The sequence below is a fragment of the Panthera leo genome, chromosome A3, assembly GCF_018350215.1.
Source record: "Panthera leo isolate Ple1 chromosome A3, P.leo_Ple1_pat1.1, whole genome shotgun sequence".
NCBI classification, from domain to species: Eukaryota; Metazoa; Chordata; class Mammalia; order Carnivora; family Felidae; genus Panthera; species Panthera leo.
In genome coordinates this window covers 23,200,732-23,222,484 of record NC_056681.1, presented here as the reverse complement: position 1 = coordinate 23,222,484, position 21,753 = coordinate 23,200,732, and the positions used below count along the sequence as shown (strand labels likewise).

General features: G+C 44.5%; 1 protein-coding gene across 10 annotated transcripts in view; it reads left to right on the top strand.

Moving 5' to 3' along the window:
• Positions 1–21,753, top strand: part of EPB41L1 (erythrocyte membrane protein band 4.1 like 1) — a 164,724-nt gene that overhangs the window by 2,103 nt on the left and 140,868 nt on the right. For 2 of the 10 annotated variants that reach the window (XM_042931073.1, XM_042931067.1), the window contains exon 1: positions 9,743–9,824. The exons of 2 other annotated variants lie outside the window; for them this stretch is intronic. The gene's annotated coding sequence lies outside the window, so the exon portion shown is untranslated. Of the gene's footprint in view, positions 1–9,742; positions 10,032–21,753 lie in introns of those variants that run through there. 6 more of the 10 variants (XM_042931077.1, XM_042931064.1, XM_042931070.1 and 3 more) reach the window with 5 other exon arrangements.

The following is a 21,753-nucleotide window of genomic DNA, read 5'->3' as shown; positions in this document are numbered from 1 at the left end:
ACAGATGAGGAGCCTGAGGCCTAGAGTGGCACAAGCCTTGTCAAACCTCACTCAGCTACCAGGTGGTTGTTCCAGGAAATGCATGTACTCTCTCTGCACCCAGTGCCCTTCCAGGCAGAGTTGCAGCGTGTGCTGCCACACCATCGTTACTCATCTATACCAAATGAGCCACCTGTTTTCACCATTCAGTACACACAACCCTGCAACTGTGTCTGAGAGAATATAATCACCCTCTGGGATGATTTTCCATATGTAAATAAGCATAGTCATACTTGGAGAGGCACACCCAGGCCACTTGAGCCAAAAATATAGCCCTAGCATGAACAGCTTCCACTGTTTGGGGGAAAATGAAAAAAAACCCATTTGAAAAATGAACACAAGGAGATATTGCCAGAGTTTGTTATAGGAAGTGTTTAAGACCACATCTTGGGATTGGAAGCAAAAACATTCTTTAAATTCTTCATTCCTTTTATACAACTCCTGGAAAAATTGTACCTTCCAGTTGTGGAAAGTCTCAGGGGTGAGACAGGTCACTTGACAACTCCCATGATACCACCAGAGGCCGTTTTGCCACGAGGCCTTTTTATTTGGGGATTTAAGGGGCTTAACCACAGGGGTGCTGAGTTGCAGAATTTGTAACCACTGGTTCAGAGCTGACAATGAGGGTGAGTAGTTTCTAGGTGGTTGGGAAGCAGCATCAAAGCTAGAACAAGGGTTTTTCATGGCTGCTGGAGGCTGTGGGCTTTAGCCCTGTGGACATAGCTGTGGAAAAGTGGTGCATCTGGACGTGTGCTGTGTAGCCTTCAGCCAGGCTCCTCCTCTTTCTGGCGCTTCACTGCTATCATTTGTAAAATTGTTGGGGTCTGGTGTGTGTTCTTCACACACTATTGTCTTGCCCTACCTATCCTTCAGCTTCTAAAACCTCCCCACCCCCAAGAGAAAATTCAGAATCAAGAAGAAAATGGATTATTAAGACACTTTGGAAGATTATATAGACCAGTTACTTTATAGAATGTCTTCTGATTTGGGTTGGTTTTATATTTTCTCATGATTAGATCTAGATTATACATCTTTGGCAGGAACCACAGAAGTGGCTCTGTCTCCTTTTCATCGGATGCTATCAAGTGGTGTGAGATTTCAGTGTGTCCCATTACTGGTGATAACTTTGATTATTGGATTGAAATGATGTCTCTATTGTAAAATCACTTTTGATACATATTCCCTTTTTATTTCAAAAATCATATATACTGTATATGTATGTATGTTGTGGTAAAAAAAAAAAAAAAAGTAAAATTTACCATCTTGTTTTTAGCTGAGTAGTTCAGTAGTGTTAAGCATATTTACATTGTTGTGAAACAGATCTTCAGATCCATATCATCTTGCAAATTTGAACTGAATACCCATTAAACTATTCCTCTTGCCACTTCCCACCATTCTACTTTCTGTCTCTGAATCTGACTATTTAGATATACCCCATATGAGTGGAATTGTACAGTATTTGTCATTTTGCAACTGCCTTATTTCACTTAGCACAATGTCCTCAAGGCTCATCCATATTGTGATAAGATTTCCTTCTCTTTTAAGGCTGAAAAACATTCATAGCATGCATATTCCACATTTTACTTATCCATTCATCTATTCATGGAAATTTGAGTTGCTTTCACCTCTTGACTTTTGTGAATAATGCAGCTATGAACATGAGTGTGCAGACAGCTCTTTAAGATCTTGCTCTCAGTGTTCTTGGATATATACCCAGAAGTGGGATTGCTGGACTCACGTGGTGGTCCTAGTTTTGATTTTTTGAGACACTGTCATCCTGTCTTGCATAGCAGCTGCACCATTTCACAGTTCCACCAATAGTACACAAGGGCTCCAATTTCTGCACGTCAATGTTTGTTACTGTTTTTTGTTAGTAGCCATCCTAATGGCTGTGAGGTGATATCTCATTGTGGTTTTGATTTGCATTTCCCTAATGATAAATGAAGCTGAGCATTTTTCATGTGCCTTTTGTACATCTTTGGAAAAATGTCTATTCAAGTCCTTTGTCCATTTTTAAAAATGTTTTTTTAAATTATTTTTGAGAGAGAGAGAGCACAAGCTGGGGAGGGGCAGAGAGATGGGGGGACAGAGGGTCTGAAGCAGGCTCTGCAGTGACAGCAGTGAGCTCATGTGGGGCTTGATCTCAAGAACCATGAGATCATGACCTGAGCTGAAGTTGGATGCTCAACCGACTGAGCCACCCAGGTGCTCCCCCTTTGTCCATTTTTTTTTTTAATTTTTAATGTTTTATTTATTTTTGACAGCGAGAGAGATAGAGCATGAGTGGAGGAGGGGCAGAGAGAGAGAGCCACAGAATCTGAAGCAGGCTCCAGGCTCTGAGCTGTCGGCACAGAGCCCGACGCGGGGCTCGAACTCACGAACTGTGAGATCATTAACCTGTGCTGAAGTCAGTTGCTCAACCGACTGAGCCACCCAGGCGCCCCCCTTTGTCCATTTTTTAATCGGGTTGATTTTTTGTTGTTAGAGTTTCTGATATATTCTAGATATTAACCCCTTTTCAGATACATGATTTGCAAATATGTTCTTCATTCCACAGATTGCCTTTTCATTCTGTTGATTATGTCATATTGTTTTGATAGGGATTTTGTGAGGACATATGGAACTATGTAAATATCCCCTTCCTTATTATACTTTTCATTTATTCACTCATTTATTTATATCAGTATTGGACTCATGGCTTCCTATATTATGCAATGTGTTAAAACCTGTTACTATATCATTCTGTGTTTTGATACAATCTTTTTGACACATTCTCTGAACACTTATTTTTGCCACAATAGGATATTCCAGGATGATCTTGTACTTCCCTCAATGTAATCCTGGAATTAGCCATTTCTCTAAGGACCCTGGTTCCTTTTAGTAGAGAATAGTATTTGGCAGAGAATGGCCCTGACTCTGGCACTGAATAAATCTATGGTTTTGAAAGGCCCAGTAATTGATCTGGAGAGGCATACCTCCTCAACCAGCCAGAACCCTCATTTACAGATGAGGAGACTGAGACCTAAATGGGATCAACTGGCCAGTATCCCCCAGTTAGTGAGAGAGCTTGGAAAAGAACAGAGGCCTCTGACTCCCTATGTAGTGCTCCTCCCTTGGCAATACATATTGCTAACTATGAGGTGTGAGTGGGGCTTGTCCCCTCTGGACTTTCCTTTTTCTGTCCACTGAGGGTAGCTTCACCCTGGAGGTTCAGGACTGCCTGAGACCTAACCTCGTCTCAGCTTTTTATGAGCCTTCCCTCTCTGGAAACCTTTATGGGTGAATCCACATTAAATGGCAGAGGAAAGCCACAGCTTTTAGCGTTAGCTCTGGTGGATTTGGGGCTGGCGGACTTGGATTAGTCCAAGTGCACCTGGGTCTCCTAGGCCAGGCCAGGCATTTGAGACATGTGTCTTCCTGAATCCCATCTCAGTCAGCTAACACCTGTCTCACAGGGACATCAACAGAGGATGGGGTCCGGGCCTGATCCTGAGAAAGCAACGGGAAGGGTCTCTTCTACCTGCCTCCTTCTGGTTCCAAGCCCACTTGGGTTATACCAACAAGGAAACACTAGAAACACTCCTTCCCACATTTGGAGACCCATCTCTTGAGCCCCACTTCAAAGTTGGGAGTAAGATTCCTTCGGGTATTCCATTAGGAATGTTTTCTGTGCCTGATTTGGGGGTGGTGCTACATCTGACCAGCACTGTCCGGTTTGGTCAGCTATGGCCTGGGGAGGCCCGACTACTCAACCAGTGCCTATTAGCAGGGACACCACGCTAGTCTGAAAAGCTGAGTTTTGGTCCCCTTTATATTCAGCAGTCATTTCCTAAGCCCCCACCATGTGTCAGGCATTACGTAAGCTCAATCCAGTGGACTTTCATGTAACAGTGAAGGTACAAGTGGGTTCCACATATGAGGCACAAGTAACGGCTGCAAGGGCAATGGCCTAACTTCTGACATTTGGTTCTGGCACTTTAATTCTGGGGTGTCAGGTCCTTGTAGAAAGACTGAGCATATAAATTAAAAATTGAGTTTGGGGGCCCAATTCAATTGGCTGGCTCAGTTGGTTGAGCGTCTGACTCTTGATATTGGCACAGGTCATGATCCCAGGGTCATGGGATCAAGCCCAGCATCGAGCTCTGCGTTGAGCATGAAACCTGCTTAAGATTTTCTCTCTCCCTCTGTCCCTCTCCTCCACTCACACACTCTAAAATAATTGCTTAGTTGTTAAAAAATATTGGGTTGGGCAATGAATGATTTTGCTAAGTGAAAAATGTGGAAAGGGTACTTACTAGAGGCAGAATAAACAGTTTGAGCAAAGTGGGAACCACCGAAGTGTGAGGTTACCTGGAAGAACAGCAGGGCACCGAGGTGGGCTACTGTCTGAGTGATGGAGGAAGTTGTCATAAGACATGAAACTTCAGTTACCTCAGAGCCTAGGCCTGAAAGGTGCAAACACTGTACCCTCCGGCAGTGTGCTGACTTTACAAGCAATGGAGACTCCATGTAGGTTTTAAAAACTTTTATTTTTTTAAAGTTAACATGTGCATAAAAGGAAACTGAATAACACAAGAAGCAAAGAACAAAGTCATCCATAATCACAAGCAGTTTACAGTTTGACTTCTAGGTCCCATGTATCTACACAACTAAGCATTTTAATGTAATTAAGATCGTAGTTATGTATCATGCTTTTTTTACACACCACGAATTTTACCATTTCAAAGTCCCAAAACTATGAGTATTTTGATAACCAAGAATACACTACACCAACACCATCTGAAAGAAAAAAATGTAATCCTGCCTTTCTTGGCGACAAAAATGTTAACAGGCCTCTAGATAAAGATATTGGCAGAGCTACAATTAAAATACTGCATTCCCTTAATGTTCAATTAAAAATGAGACATAAAGTAACAGAGTACACAAAGTATAATGCTTCTAAAAGAATTCATTAACCAATCTATACTATTCAAATACTAGCAAGGAGGTATGTTTCCACTGAATCACTTAATGTATTCCTATAGTACAGCCAAAGAGATGCACACACATTAACAGTTATCACTAGAATATAGATATGAACACATCCACATGCATCTCTCCCACTATACTTCCTTCTGCCCCTCTGCTGCCAGTCTAATGAGTAAGTCCTGACATACATTTCTCAGAGACAGCCTAACACTTCCATGCCCAAGATGCTTCCTTCCTATCAATTACAACAACAAAAACTTAGAAATTGGCTAATTCAGTAGCTGTACATTGTATCATACATTGTCATCTCAGGACATCCAAAAAGCTTAGATGTTACAAAATAATGAACTTGTCCACAACAAACACAGGTACTTTATAAAAATGCACATATAGACTTATGTTTATAACCTAAAACTGTCTTCTAGATGTGGAGATACTAGCAAAAAGCCCTTCCCTTCACCCCTCCTCTGCTCCCTCCACCATTTCAATGACTAAGTATAGAACTACATCTAGCTCCAAGAGGCAGATTAACAGACACTCCCAGAACAGTCCTTCCTAAAAACTAACAAAAGGGCACTTATAAAGGGACTATTTTACTACTTCTACTTTTAATACACTTTGGGCATTAGGACTTGTTTTATCCTTTAACACACAGCAATATTAACTAAAATGCACATACAGAATAATGGTTAGACAATCTGAATTTGTCTTAAAGACTCGTGGGCACAGAACCCTTCTCTCATTTCCCCCCACCCCCCCCCCCCCACTCCCCACAGTGAATACTCTCCAAGACATCAAGTTTAACACTTCCATTCCCCAAATACAACCATTCCTGTAAATTAACAGAACTTAAAGGGTGTTGTTACTTTAATTCTCTACTTCTAACATATTGTTCACTTTCAAACATCTAGAAGACTAGATGTTTCAAAATTTGCCCACTACATACATAGTAGGACTGAAGGAACATTCTGGCTTAGACCTTCCTCTTTTCACCTCTTATCAACCCAGTGGAAAGTATAAGCATCTGTAATGCTTAGAGGGGATTTTAACAATTTCACTTCCTCTAGTTGTTTTCAGAAGTCTTTCCTACTAATTTAAACACAAAGTGTATACAATGTATTTATTTACTAACTACTTTTGTCATACACTGGCAACCTCTTTTAACATCTAGGAAGACTAGATGTTGTAAATTAGGACTCCTTTGTCCTTTATATACACTATATACATAGCTAAGTAAAACCCAATGCGAATGCAGACATAGGGGACAATGGTTTAATCCTGCCTAACTATAAACATACTGGTATACAGCCCTTTGCGCTTTCTTCTTCCTCCCTGAACCAGCACAACTATTATATAATGTGTACTGCTGAGAGGTGGTTTGATCATTTTGATCATTCCATTTTCAAAAAGACAATATTTCACATGAATTTTAACAAGGATATCTACAAAATGTGTTATTTTTCTACCTCTACTTTTAACATACTTTGTGCACTTCTAAACATCTAGAAAGGCTAGATGTTTCAAATAAGGACTTAAGTTTGTCCACTATATACACAGTAGTGTTGAATAAACTACACACATGTAACAATGGGTTATATCTGAAAGTGTCTTCTGCGTAGGAACATTCTAGTCTAGAACCCTTTATTTCTCACAGCTCCTCTCCACCACCAACCCACTGGGTGGGTACAGATAGGCACATGTGTCACTTAGATGTGACTACAATGTCATCTCTAAAAGTTCTTTTCAGAAGACAGCCTTTCAATGAATTTTAACACAAAGTGTACAAAATGTGTTAGTTTACTAACTCTACTTTTGTCATACATTGGCAACCTCTTTAATATCTAGAGACTAGATATTATAAAATTAGGACCCATTTGTCCAGTATATTTACAATATATACAGTCAAGTTAAATGCACATAACATATAGGGCAATGGATAAGCTGAAATTTCCTAGCACACACTAGCAAAACATCTTTTGCAATTTCTTCCCTCCCACCTCCCACAAACCAATGAACAAGTAAGCATACTGTTCAGAGAGGTGAGTTAGCAATTCCATTTCCAAAAATAGTATTTCCCATCAGTTTGTAAAAGCTATTTACAAGAAGCATTACTCTACTTCTACTTTTAAGTACATCAAGCATTTCTAAATATCTAGAAAGACTAGATATTTCATATAAGGACTTAGTTGTTCACTATGTACAAAGCACTGTTAAATAAAATTGCACACACCTAACAATGGGTATAATCTGAGGTATCTTCTAAATCTGACCATTCTGGCCTAAACTATTCCCTCCCTCACTTCCTTCTCTCCACCACTAATCCAGTGGACAAATATAGGCATGTGTAATGCTTAGAGGTGGTTGAAAAAATTCATATTAAAAATCATTTACAGAAGAAAAGCTTTCCTTTGAGTTTCAACACGTGTACAAAATGTGCTAATTTTACTACTTTGTCATACACTAGCAACTTCTTTAACATCTAGAGACTAGAAGTTGCAAAACTAGGACTTATTTGTCCATTATATACACTATATACACAGCAAAACAAAATGCATGTTAACATACAAAAAAATGATTTTGTCTGAAAATGTCCAAGTATTAACACACCAGCATATTACCTTTTGCAATTCTTTCCCTTCCACCTCCTCCAACCACTGAAGAGTGCTCAGAAGTGGTTTAACAATTCCATTCCCAAGACAATCTCCTATGAATTTTAGCAAAAAGATATTTACAAAGTGACATTTTACTACCTCTACATTTAACATACGTTGGGCACTTCTAAACATCTAGACAGGACTAGATGTTTCAAATAAGGACTTAATTTGTCCACTATATACATAGCAGTCTTGAATAAACTGCATACATGTAACAGTTATAATGTGAAAGTGTCTTCAAAATAGGAACATTCTAGCCGAAGACAAACCCTTCTCTTCTCTCCCTCCATCAACTCAATGGGCTATAATGCTCAAATTTGCAGAAGACAATCTTTCTAGGAATTTTAACACAAAATATACAAAATGTATTAGTTTACTAACTCTATTTTTGTCATACACTGGCAACCTCTTTAACATCTAGAAAGACTAGATGCGGAAAATCAGGACTCACTTGTCCAGTATATACACTATATACACTTAAGTAATACAAAATGCAGGAACACAAAGGACAATGGTGAATCTTGCCTCACTATGAACTCACTGGCAGAGCTCTTGGTACTTCCTTCTCCTCTCTCCTCCTCTGAACCAGTGCACAAACACAATGCCTACTGCTCAATGAGGTGGTTTGGCCATTCCCCAAAATTAAACAGTATTTCATTATGAATTTTAACAAAAAGGTATTTACAGAATGTCTTTTTACTACCTCTATTTTTAACATACCAGGCACTTAAGAACATCTAGAAAGACTAGAGATTTCAAAAAAGTACTTAGCATTGTTAACTATACAGTAGCTGAGGAATAAAAAGCACACACAAAAAAATGGTTATAATATGAAAATGTCTTCTAAATATGACCAGTCTGGCACAGAACCTTCTTTTCTTCCTCAAGGTCTTCTACTTCATGTCCTCTTACCCACTGAACAGACGTGGACGTGTGTCGCTCGCTCCTGATGTCGCTTCTAGAGGTGGTCTGACAATTCCATTTCAAAAAAGTCATTTCCAAAAGACATTTCTTTTCTATGATTTTTAAAAAACCAAATAGGCATTTACAAGACATGTGATTTTCTAACTCTACTTTATCATATGTCGGCAACCTCTTTACATGTAGAAAGCCCAGACTTAGCAACGGTTTTCTTTTGAAAGGTTGGGGGGTAAGTTGAGAGCAGCTTTTTCATATTATATACACAGGCCTTCTATAAACGGCCAGTAAAATCTTCCCAAAGGGTGGCCTTCCTATTGGTCAAATGCGGTGCGGAATTCTCCCATTTCTATCTTCCAATATCAACGTCTGGTAGAACGAAGACCAACCGCCTTAGGGCCAGTTAACCGTTCCACCCGTCGTGGACTGGGGCTTCGCTCACCTTCCGGGCCCGTTAGGGCCTCTGTCCACTGTCCGGCGGTGAGGTTTCGTCCAACTGGGACGAAGCGGTCATCCCACGGCCCGCATCTGTGGGGCTCCGAGGCCCAAGGGTGGCAGAGCTCGCGTCCACGTAGACCCGCCTTCTCGGGCCCTCGAAGGCCCCAACGGCCCTCCCGCGCGGCATCCGAGTGGCCTCCATTCTTCTCGCCCCGCCACGCCCAACGTCCAAAGGCGCCGCGTCCCCGCTGGCTGGGCGGGTGTTTCGCGTAGGCCCCGCAGAGTTGGGCCACGAAAGTGGGCGGCCGGCGAGGTCTGGGCTCCTCCAAGAGGCCGCCGCCATCGGCGCCGAAGTGGGGGTGGGGGTGGGGAGAGGTTCGCGGCTGCTTCAAGGCCTGGGCCCAGCCAGTGGACAGCCGCGGCGACGGCGCTGGGTCTCTTCAGGTCAGGACAGCGACCTGTCCCTGGGCCCCCCAGTTCACCTGCCGGCCCGAGGCCGGAGGGCCTGGAGGGCCCCGGGACAGACAGCCTCGCTGCGTTTCTCACCTCGCTCTCTGCCGGAACTGACTTGGCAGTTCTCTTCACTGGCGAGAGAAGAGCGGCACCGGAAGTGCCCTCGCGCCGGGACCCGCGAACCGAGGTTCCGGGACTGAAACGTTCCGGTGTGGGGAAGGGCGAGGAAGGCGTCACGTGGGGTCGGGCCGCCCTCCTGGCTTACCTTCGGCAACGGTAACGGTTACCCGCCTCAGAATTCTGTGGGCTGGCGAGCATGCGTATTTCTCGATTCCCTCATATCCCCACTGTTGGGTAAGGAGGCTCTTTACGATTTTTCAGTCATTTGCCATCTATTTATTGAGCACCTACTGTGTGTCACATAAACACTGGGAATGCTGCAGTGAAGGAAAAAAACCACGAAAATGTCTGCGCTCTTGAAATGTGCATTCTAGTAGGGGAAACAGATAATCCTTAAAATGCGTGAAAAAGATAACGAAAGTGCTGTGGAGAAATAAAAAGGTGAGAAGGGGCATATGAAATGTGAGTGTGGAATGTTTTTGGTGGTGGTCAGGAGACTTTTGAGAGAGGTGAAGGAATGAGCCATACACAGGGAAGATCTTTCCTGGCAGCGGGGGCAGGGGTGCACAGTCAGTGCGCAGCCATTGTCCGCGCAGCCATTGCACGGACAGAGGTTAGGCCAAGTCATGTATTGTGAAGGAGGCAAAAAGTAATTTGGTGCTTTCTTTCTGAATGAAATGGGAGCCATTGGGGGGTTTGAACTGCAGCATGGGGGAGAGCTGAAGTGGAGCCAGAGGTAGAAGCAGGGAGTCCTAGCAGGCTATTGCTGTCAACCACGTGAAATAGGCTAGTGCTTGTCCCAGGTTGATGGCAGCAAAGGTGGTAAAGAAAAAAAAAAAAGCGTTGAATTTAAGATAAATATAATTGAACCTGCAGGATTTGCTGATAGACCAGATAAGAAGTATGAAAGAGAGGAATTAAGGAAGACTCCAAAACTTTTGGCCTGAGCAAATGAAGGAAGGAATTGCCATTAGTCGTGATGGGAGAGGCCATAGGAGGAGCAAGTTTTGGGGAGAATTTCAGGAATTCACATTTAGACATGGCAAATTTGAGATGCCTGTTTGACATTCAAGTGGAGATGTCAAGTGGAAAGTTGGATTTTTGAGTCTGGCATTTAGGGGAGAGTCTGGGCTGGACATATGCATTTGGGAGTTATCAGTATATAGATGTCTTTAAAGATATGAGGCTGCATGAGAGAAAGAAAGAAGCCACTGGGCTCAATATCTGGGGAGAAGAGGGAGGAGGAGGAGGAGCTAGAGATCACATAGGGGTTTCAAACTCTAGGGAAGTCTGGCTAGGTGGATGGTTGACACATTGACCAAGACAAGGTGAAAGAAATTCTCAGTGTAGAGTTCCTAGCCCTCTTTCTGAGCTCCCTACCTCCTAAGTAGCCAACAGGCTAGTATCCCTGGAACCTAAAGATGATGATGATGATGATGATGATGACGACGATGACAGACATTTGTACATCCTGCTTTCTACTTGATATCTCTTCTTGAATGTTCCAACAGTAGTTCCAACAAATTCCTCTTGTGCAAAACAAAACTCTTGACATCTCCCCAGAGCCTTCTCTTCCCCAAATCAGTAAATGGTAGTTCCACCCAGTTCCCAAATAGTACTGTAGGGCATCTTCCTTAATTCAACTCTTTCTTTCACTCTCCATCCCCCAACCATCACAAGTCCTTTCTTGCTCCTAAATATATTTAACATACTGTTCATTTCCTGTACTATCCAATATGGTAGCCACCAGCTGCACAAGGCTATGTATATTTTAATTAAAATAACATGAAATTAAAAGTTCAGTTCCTCAGCTGCACTAGCCACATTCCAAGAGCCATAGGTTGTTAGTGGCTACCGTATGAGCATAGATGTAGAACATTTCCATCATCCCAGGAAGTCACAGGACACTGCTGATATATAACCTAGTTCAAAGCAGCAGCATCTCTGGTCTGGATGACTCTCACAGCCTCTTAATTGTTGTTCTGACTGTTTCTCCTACTCTTCCCTTTTCATCTATTCTCTCTACAGAAGCCAGAGTTAACTTTTAATCAGAAATCAGATTTTGTTACTGTCTTGTTTAAGCTCTCAGTGGCTTTTCATCACACTGAATAAAATCCTAACTTCTGAGCATAGCCTACTGCCCTGTCATTATGCCCTATCCACACTGGCCTCCTTGCTTTTCCTTCTACTCTCCAAGCTCTTCTCAAGCTCAGGGTCTTTATACAAGCTGTTCCTGCTAACTGGAAGGGTCTGCAGCTGACTCTTGGAAAGACTGAGTATCTGTTCATCTCATAAGTCTCAGTTCCAATATCATTTCTTTAGAGGACCTTTCCTGACCTACCTGTCTCAGGGGCTTTCTTTCAGTTATTGTTACATTACCCTACTTATTTCCTTTACTCATTCATCATAATATATCATTATTTTATGATTAATAATGAACATTTCGGGGTGCCTGGGTGGCTCAGTCAGTTAAGCATCCAACTCTTTATCTCAGGGTTGTGAGTTCGAGTCCCACATTGGGCTCTGCGCTGGGTGAAGCCTATTTAAAAAATAATAATTATGAACATTTCTCTGTACTTCTTATGTGCAAGTACTGTACAAAGGACTTGACTTTATATACTTCACCTTATTTATTTTCTAGTTTCTTTTTTTCTTGTTTTCCCTGATGTCCCTGGCACCCAGTACAGTGCCTGGCGTACAGTAGACATTAATAATTGTTAAACAAATGAACAAGTTAATTGAGCACTTACTCTGGGCCAGGCACTGTGCTAAAGCACTTTACATACATTGTTTCATTTAATTTGCATTAATTAAGTCTGTGACATAGGGTACTGTTACGATCTTCCTTTTATAGATGAGAGGCTATGCCACTTGTCTGTTATCAGGAAGAATTAGGATTCTAACCCACTTCATCTGACTTTAGAGCTCCCTGGGAAGGCACTATAGAGGATTTAGAGGCCTGAGCACACACCAGCCTTCAGCCACCCACAGTTTAGACTAGAAGGTGGGAAATGAAAAGACTTCTTTTTTGAAGGGCTTCCTATTTCAGATCAGACCAGAGTTTCTAGGTTTTCACTGCTCAGCCAGGTGGCAGATTCAGGGCATGGGTCAGGACTCAGGATTATGCAGAGTGGGGCAAGCCAAATGCTCCAATTTCATTCTGAGCATCCTCGGTGGGGCCGGGGGACTGGCCCGGAGACCCCAGACAAGACTCTGAGCTAGACCGCATTCTGACCGCTGACTCCATCATGTCTTTCTACCTGTCTCAAATCAAGGATGAGACAAGGAGAAAAAGTAAAAATAATGAGCCTTCCTGGCACTTCTCCTTGGGAAACATCACATGTCAGGCCTGTGACACAGAACATGTTTGTTAGGCCAAAGGCTCCAAGCTCATTAGTGGGGAATGGTGCTGAGCAGCAAGCCACCCACACAACTCGCTCAGGAAACAAACACAGTGCAGTACCCATCCCTCCCGGGCCTGGGCATGCACAGTTCCACCATTATCAACATCAGCACACATCTGCACTGAAGGTCGGGTTGGCCGCAGGGCCCCAGGAAATGGATTGTGTGTAGGTGTGTCCCAGAGAGGCTGCTCATAATCCTCATAGTTACCATCCTTTACTTGCATTTGAGGTTTGCTTCTGCCCTAGTACAGAGTTCTCTAACTTGAGTCATTCCCTAATCAGCTTAACAACTTCCTCCATACCCCTGTACCATCAATACCAGTTTTGACTTAATACCTCTCTGTGAATTGACACACTTAATACAATCATCACTACATTAGCCTTGTCCTCAGTGCTATTTGTGAAATCACCAATTTGACATGCTGGTTATATGTTTTCCGAAGTCTGATAATGTAAACATACAACTCTTCAAAAAATGTTCATCTGGGTTCCACTTGAAATCATCTCGGTACAACCAAGATGCAAGACAATTAGTTTCAAAGAGACTCAAGAGACAACCTGAAAGAGCCCCCAATGGCCAAAGCTAGAACAATTTGAGGAAGAAAAGAAATAACATAGTACTGGATTATAGCCCAAAATATAAACTAAATATCCACGAGTCCATACTGATGTAAATAAATGACTGAATAAATAAATAAATTGGGGAGAATAGATAAATCTTCCTTAGGGGCGCCTGGGTGGCGCAGTTGGTTAAGCGTCCGACTTCAGCCAGGTCACGATCTCGCGGTCCGTGAGTTCGAGCCCCGCATCAGGCTCTGGGCTGATGGCTCGGAGCCTGGAGCCTGCTTCCGATTCTGTGTCTCCCTCTCTCTCTGCTCCTCCACCGTTCATGCTCTGCCTCTCTCTGTCCCAAAAATAAAAAAAAAAAAAACGTTGAAAAAAATTTTTTTTTAAATCTTCCTTATAGAAGAATTCCAAATAATTTATCCCTTCCAGGCTGTGGACCTTAATTCCTCCCTTGAGTGTGGGCTGCACTTAGTGACTTGCTCCCAAAGAGTAGAAAGAGAGGAAAACCAAGTAACTTCACAAGGGAGAAATTTGCTAAACACTACCTTGGCCAGGTACTAAAGGTGATCAAGTCATGTTGACAGCATGTATCCCTCACATGTCACGAGAAGTACATTACCTCGGTGGTATCCTTCACCAAAACCTATAACCCCAGGTGAACCAGAGAAGTCCAAATTGAGGGGAACTCTATAAAACACCTCACCAGTACTCCTCTGACAAAACTGAAAAGGTCATCAAAAAGAAGGAAAGTCTGAGAAGCTGTTCTAGGTCAGAGAAGACCCAGAAGACATATCGACTAAATGTAGTATATTGGATGGGACCCTGGAACAAACATGGATGTTAGTGGAAAAGCTAGTGACATCCAAGGAAAGTGTAGAGTTTAGTTCATAGGAAGGTACCAAGGTTGGTTTCTTAGCTGTAACAAATGCACCACAGTCATTTAAGATGTTAACAATATGGGAGACTGAGGGAGGGGTATATGGAAACTCTGTGCTCTGGGAAATCTCTGTAGTCTGTAAATCAAAGATTTACATTTATTTTCTGTAAATATAAAGGTTTGTTTAAAATAATAAGTTTCTTTAACAAAAGAGATGGGTGAACTAGTTTGGAGCATGAATTTTAAGTCATGCAGATCTGTGTATTTTTTTTCCTGTGTCTGCTAGAACTAATTTCACCAAGCAAGTAGCTTAAAACAATAGAAATGTATTCTCTCATCATTCTAGAGGCCAGAAGTTCAACATTAGTCTTACTGGGCTAAAATTAAGGCGTTGAGAGGGCCATGCTCCCTCCATAGGCTCTTCTACCTTCTGGTGGCTGTATCACTTCAGTCTCTGCCTCCACAGTTGCACTGGCTTGTCATGTTCTCTGTGTGTCTGTCTAATCTCCTTCTGCTATTTGTGATGGTATCTAGTGCCCACTAGGATAATCTTGGATGACCTCCTCATCTCAACATCCTTAATCACATCTGCAAAGATCCTTGTCCCAAATAAGGTAACATCTATAGGTTCTAGGGATTAGGTCCCTATATCTTTGGGTGGCCATTATTCAGCCTACTACAGCCTGGCTGTGTGAGATTTAGAACTTCTGTAGTATCAATAAGCCTCCTCAAAAATGTAAAATAACAAACTATATAATTATTTTTAAAATGTTCATCTGGGATCCACCTGAAATCATCTTAGTGATGGTTGGCTTGGGACCCAAGCCACACTTTGTCAAATTGGCGCAAGAGACTGGTCTCAGAAGTCAGAGAGACCTAAATTCTAAATCTGGCTCCATCATGTACAAGCTTGTGACCTCGGGTAAGTCAGCACACTCCTTGAAGGGCATTCTCATCTCCTGTACAAGAGGGATGCTAAGCCCTGCCTCAGAGGAAAGCTGTCAGAATTCATAGATCATGGAGCAGATGTACATTAGATGTTCAGTCAACCTCCTGTTTGTTCTCCCTCCACCTTATAACGTTACAGCTCACAAAATACTTTCTACATACGTGTTTGATCTCCACAAAATTTCACCCTGTGAAATAAAGCCAAAATTTCCTTCCTGTTATACAGATGGAGAAACTGAGACTTGATGTGAAATGACTTAGCCAATGGCACCCAACTAGAAGACTAGAGACAGCAGGTGTCTGAGAACACAAAGGGCAGGAGCCAAGAGGCAGTGCCTCTTTTAGATGGGGCTGATTTGCCAACTTGTTCACTTGACTTGTTTTCATGACTTTCATTACCTTTCTAGCCCTGGTATGCATTTGAATTTATGACCCATGATGTATTTCTAACTCCTGGCCCACGCTGCTGGAATTTGATAAAATCTATGGACTTGAAGCTTTGAAGCGATGCTCACAGCCCCTTGGTCTGGACTTCTCTGACTAAAAGGCTTTCTCTTCTCAGGACTGGATGAGACAGACTCATAGTTTGTCCCCTGGTTTGGCCAGGTTCCTGGTTTTGATAGCTCCTTATTCTGAGTCCTTGAAGCAGAGACTCAAGCAGGACCTTCATGCTGCAGGGCCCAGCATAGGGTTGGGTGTCCTGTAGGGGACCAGGGGGGGCTGCTGAAGGGAACTCATGCTCTGCCATGCGAGATCACACAGAGGGGGCCAGAGGATGTGTTGAGGGTCTAGGAGGTAAGACTGCCTGGGTTTCTATCCTGGTTCCCCCACCTGGTTCCGCCACAGCCTGCTTACCCTGGTCACCAAACGCACTCGCTGCCCCCAACCGGCCTGGGAGCTCCACCTCAGGGGCACAGGGGCTCCGGGGGCTGGGGCAGAGAGCCGCATCTTGTCCGCGGCTGCCATGGCAACGCCTGGAGGCTGAGAGGTGGAGGAGGGGCGGGTCCACGGCCCGGCCGGGAACGAGGCCCCGCCCCCACCCTGAACAGGGCTCGGGGCCTCGGGTCCGGTGATTCCGCGGCAGTTGTGGCGTTCTGGTTGATTCCAACAGCCTGACAAGCCGCATTGGACTGACCGACTGTGTCACACTAACCACAGACGCCATCACTGCCTGATAATCCGTCTGTCTGGCTGTGTCTGACTGAACGCAGATTCCGTGGGTGCCTGACAGACCGAGGCCGTGTGATCTGTCCGCCTGACCACAGCTGACTGACTGACTGCCCTACCTGGCTGATGGCATCTGGGCCCGACAGGGCGTGTCTCACTGAATCCATCTAACTGCGTTTGGCTGCCCAGCCCCCATCTGTGCTCAACAAGCTGTATCTGACTGACCGAGGCCCTCTGTGTCTGACTGACCCGCTTTCCGACTGATCTGTCTGCCGGGTGGTTTGACCACATCTCTGCTAAGCCTCCTGAGAGCGGCCGGCCGAGTGTGACTAGGCCTGGGCCTGACGCTCCTGCCGGGGCCCCTTCCCTGGCTGGCTGCAGGAGACTCGCTGACCACCCTGACCGCGTGGGGCCTCACTACAGCCTTGTGTGTGGCGGAGCCCGCCTGGCTGGGCACCGGGAAGGTTGGTTCAGTCCGCCTGATGTGTGGGCTGACCGCATCTGTCAGGCTGTGCGGCTGAGTTTGCATGGCTGGCTGGCTGGCTCTGGCTGACCGTCTGTGCCTCAGGGGCTGGGGCTCTGGGTGATGGAGTCTGCCAGACTGTCCCTCCCTGTCCGTCTGTCTGACTTGGCTTGACTGAGAGCGGCTGTGTCTGACTCCACCTGCCCGCTGCCGGGCTGGCTGACCTCCCTGGCATTCAACAAGAGTTGGGTTACACGGCCTGCCCGCTGTGCAACTGACCAGCCCACTCTGACTGCCTTGGCCCCTGAGATGCTCTCCCTAATGGCCACCTTCACTCCAGCTGTCCAATCAGTGGCTTCGGACATGTTGCTTGTCCAGGGGCCTGGGACCTAGACATTTTCAGCCACAAGTCTGGGCTTTGGGGATGGGTGGGAAGGTCTAAAGCAGGGGCACTGCTGGGGGATTGGATCCCAGGACAGAGGCCCGGTGGGGGAGCCAGGCAGCAGAAGCAGGACTCAAGGCCAGGTAGAGAGGCAGGTGGAAGAAACTATGGGGGTCCTCAAGGCCCCTGAGCTCAGGCATCTAATTCTGTAACAGAGTCAGCACCTTGAGGAGTCCTTCTGGTGTTTGGGTGTCTCCGGGCAACAACGCGTGACCCTGAAAACTTTGTCTATGTTTGTGAGGTATCTCTGTCTGTGCTTCACTGCTCTGCAGAAGGGGACTCTCGCAGACCTTAGACTTCCTCCTGACTTTAAATCTTTCTCATAGTTTGTGTGTGTGTGTGTGTGTGTGTGTGTGTGTGTGTGTGTGTATGGACCAGCCACATCAACCACATGGGATGGAAAGAGAGGCTGTGTACCAGAATAAAGGGGAAGGAAACATAGGGGATTAGATTAGAGGGAATGATATATTTTTTTAAAAAAGTAAGCATGTCAATTGCATGGGTGTGCTATGATTTATAGTTATTGTTATTAATAATAATAAATGAGAGCATTGGGCTAGCTTATCTTGATGGAGCTCTAGCATTCTAAGATGCTGCCTTTCCATTAATAACAAAGGCCTGGCTGCCTCATTGATTTCATTATAAGCAAAATGAGGAATGGGAGGAAATAAACGGCGCCATTCCCAAGGGCTCTGTCTTAGTCAGCTTGGGCTGCTATAGCAAAATGCCGTAGACTGGGGGGTTAAAAAACTTTTATTTCTCAAAGTTTTGGAAGCTGGAAAGTCCAAGATCAAGGTACAGGCTGACTTTGCTCCTGGTGAGGCCCTTTTCCTGGCCTGCAGACAGCTGTCTTTTTGCATTGTCGTCACATAGTAGAGAAAAAGAGAGCTATGGTCTCTTCTATGTGAATTCTCTTCTTCTTATAAGGACACCAATCCTATCATGGGGGGGCTCCACCCTCATAACGTCCTTCAAACCTAATTACCTCCCAAAGGCTCCACCTCCAAATACCGTCACCTTGCTAGTTAGGTCATCTAGAGGACTGGGGCTCTGTGTAGGGACTCTTTCATAATACCATAGGCCTAAGCTTTCTGATGTTCTGCTTTCACCCCATCCCTGCTCTGCTCAGAAAATGTCATGACTTTTCAACCTGGCTGTTAAGACTCATTGTGGTTTAGCTTTCAACCAAACTTCCTGACTTTATTTCCCACCTTCTCCTATGTGAATTCTCTACCCTTGCTGGATAGGTCTCTTCATTGACCCCAATATATGAATTTGGGGAGGACATTCAGTTCCTTGCAGACTCTCACAACATGAAGTTGGCTCTCAGCCAGTGTGGGCAGTGGGGCTTCCCCAGGCAGGGGCTGCAACAAGTGGCATGGAGCATTTGTACATCATTTATTTACTCGTTCATTTGACAAGTATTTATTGAGTACAAGTGAGTGCCAGACATTGTGCTGGGCTCTCACCCTCCTCTCATGGAACTTAGATTTATGCCTCTCAACTCTGATCCTGTCAAGGCCAAGTGCTGGGTTCCAACTGCATTCTTTTTGGACAACCTGAACAGCTGAAGGTGAGAGAGCTGGTATAGTGTGGTGGTTCTTAAAGAGTATCCCCCTGGAACTTGTTAGAAATGCAAATTCCTGGGTCCCACCATAGATGAACTGAATCAGAAACTCTCACGGTGAGGTACAGTGATCTGTGATCTATGTTTTAGCAAACCCCCAGATGATGGTAATGTGTGATAAAGTTTGAGAAGCACTAATGGAACAATTGAGTTTATTGGCTCTGGTGTCAAACTGACCATGTTGGAATCTCAATTCTCCTGCATAAGAGCTGTGTGATTTTGAGCAAGTCAATGAATCTTTCTGTGCCTCGCTTTTCTCATTTGCATGATCAATATAATTATAATTGCTTTAAATTATTGTTGTGAGTATAAAGTCATATAAAGAGCTTAGCACATAATGTATGTTCAGGATATTCACTGATGCATTGTTTAGAATAGAAAAGAAACATATATCCATAGGGGGCTAATTTAGTAAATCATGATCTGCCATACAAAGAATGAGGCAGCTCTTTATATACTCGTATGAAAAGATCTTCAGAATTTCCAAGTTAAAAAAAACAAGGTACAGAAGTATGTCCAGTATGCTCCCATCTGTATAAAAAAAAAGAATCTTCACAGAATCTTTATCTATGTATAGATTATTTCTGAAAGAAGACTCAGGAAACTGGTGACAGTGGGAAAAGAGATGGATGGCTGAAAATAGGGGAAGGAGGGAAATTTATTTTTACTATGCATGTATCTTTTTATGACTTAAAATTTGCAATATGTATATGCACGTCCTATTCACAAAAATGAAGTTTAAAAAAGAGTAGGGTGTACTCAGCATAGTGCCTGGCAGCGGCGGTAGTGATGATGGCCATTCCACAGCTCTGTGCAGATGATTCATTGCGGAAATGCAGCCCAGAGATAGCTGGCATGTGGCCACAGCCTCTCCTCTCCTCTCCTCTCCTCCTTTAATTGTATGTAGCCCCTGTCGCCCTGTCAGGGAATCTTTGCATTTAGAGATGCAAAGCGTCTTCAGGATTCTCTGGTGTAACCCTTTTATTTTAAGATGAGGAAACCAAGGCCCAGAGAGAGGCCATAACCAGCCCAAGGTCATCTAGAGGACTGGAGCTCGATGTAGGGACTCTTTCATAATACCATAAGCCTAAGCTTTCTGATACTCTGCTTTCACCCCATCCCTGCTCTGCTCAGAAACTTCCATGACTCCTCACCTGGCTGTTAAGATTCATCATGGTTTAACTTTCAACCAAACTTTCCGACTTTATTTCCCACCTTCTCCTATGTGAATTCTCTCCCCTTGCTGGATAGGTCTCTTCATAGACCCCAAATGCTCCTGATTTCCAGACACCACAACTTGTCAGTGCTGTGCTGCCTGCCTGAAATGCATTTCTCCTTCCCGTTTGTGGAGATCCTACCTACGCATGAAGGCAGAATCCCACCTAAATTGCACTTCCTTTAGGAAGTCTTCCCTGATTACCCAAGCTCAAAGAGCTCTCACCTTCTCCTGGATTAATTTAAAAATTTCTTGTAAAACTTGTGCTTCTTTTTTTTTTATTAAAAAAAATTTAATGTATATTTATTTTTGAGAGAGGGAGAGAGAGAGAGAGAGAGAGAAAGAGACCAAGTGTGAATGGGAGAGGGGCAGAGAGAGAGGGAGACACAGAATCCAAAGCAGGCTCCAGGCTCTGAGCTGTCAGCACAGAGCCTGATGTGGGGCTTGAACCCACAAACCTTGAGATCATGACCTGAGCCGAAAATGGAGATTTAACTGACTGAGCCACCCAGGCGCCCCAAACTTGGGCTTCTTAAGAGGGGGAATAGGATGCTCCTTGAGCAATGGGAAGTGGACTAGGATAGAGCCAGTTTCTCATCCTGACTCTCCATTTCTGGAGAAAATTGGGCAAATGACCTTGACCCTCGTTGTCTCAGGGAAGCATTGGGTGAGGACACCACTGAGCCCTCATGAAACCAGAATCCTGTCTGCAGGAATGAACTGCTAGGCCTGTTTCTACCCTGATGTTTACTTGGCCTAGAGGCCCAGCATGATGAAACACGGCCCTGTTGCCGAGCACCTTGGGAGGCCTTCCCTCCAGGGTCCCTCTGTGCTCAGACAGTGGCCCTTTGTGGAGCAGAGGAGCAGGACTGAAAGTGGAGCCTCTGCAACACACCCTCCCCATCCCCCCACCTCCAGCCACCTCCACTGGCAGCCATGGACCATCCTGTGTCTGGGTGGCCTCTGTTTGAAATCCATGGCTGGCGGCTGGCAGAGTGAGGTAGAGTCTCTAGGAGGCCAGCTAGGCTGGGAGGGTGAGAAAGGGTCTTGTCTAAGGGATCATCTCTTAACTCACTAGAGGCTGCTTATAATGGAGCTCCCCAAAGAGGAGACTGGTCACACTACAGGCCAGACTGACACTTTCAGCATCCTGCCACCGCCAAATATGCTCCTAGTAGAATTAGGGCTGGACCCTCTGATGTGGTCTGTTAGGGGTCTCTGGTTGGGGGCAGAGTGGGAAGGGGAGATTGGGAATCCTTAGATGTAATCCCAAACCTGGTGGGGTAGAGATGGGTGGGAGGGACTAGTGACTACAGGGAGGAAGGTAGTGTAGTATGTGTGAAAGGGTCCCCACCATTCTGGGGGTGTGGGATGGGAGGCCTAGGACTCCAGTTCCTGCTGAGCCACTAACTTGTTGGATGAAATTGGCTAGTGCTTCCCTTTTCTGTGCCT